Raw genomic sequence first — 421 nt, 5'->3', positions numbered from 1 at the left:
ACTACTTATTTAGTGGTCAGTAATTTCTCCAATGACTTGAGATGTCAACTTTATGATACTGTATCCTTATATGATTTTGAGACTATTTGTGAATGTGATGTTCTACTCCATTAGCCTCTATCTGTCTCCAACTTACAGGCCAGCACTACATTGTTGTGATGACTGAGGCTTCATAACATCCTTTTATATCTAGGAGTGCTGACCCACCTCCCCCTTGCTCCTTGCTCTTCTTTATATTTTTTATTGCTACTCTTGCTTCTTTCTTTTTTTCTTTTCTTTTCTTTTCTTTTTTTTTTTTTTTGAGGAGGAGTCTCGCTCTGTCGCCCAGGCTGGAGTGCAGTGGCGTGATCTCGGCTCACTGCAAGCTCCGCCTCCCGGGTTTACGCCATTCTCCTGCCTCAGCCTCCGAGTAGCTGGGACT

Source organism: Rhinopithecus bieti, unplaced genomic scaffold (assembly GCF_001698545.2).
Source record: "Rhinopithecus bieti isolate Rb0 unplaced genomic scaffold, ASM169854v2 scaffold_20891, whole genome shotgun sequence".
NCBI classification, from domain to species: domain Eukaryota; kingdom Metazoa; phylum Chordata; class Mammalia; order Primates; family Cercopithecidae; genus Rhinopithecus; species Rhinopithecus bieti.
The sequence above is the reverse complement of the archived record's forward strand: the minus strand, read 5'-3'. Positions refer to the sequence as shown.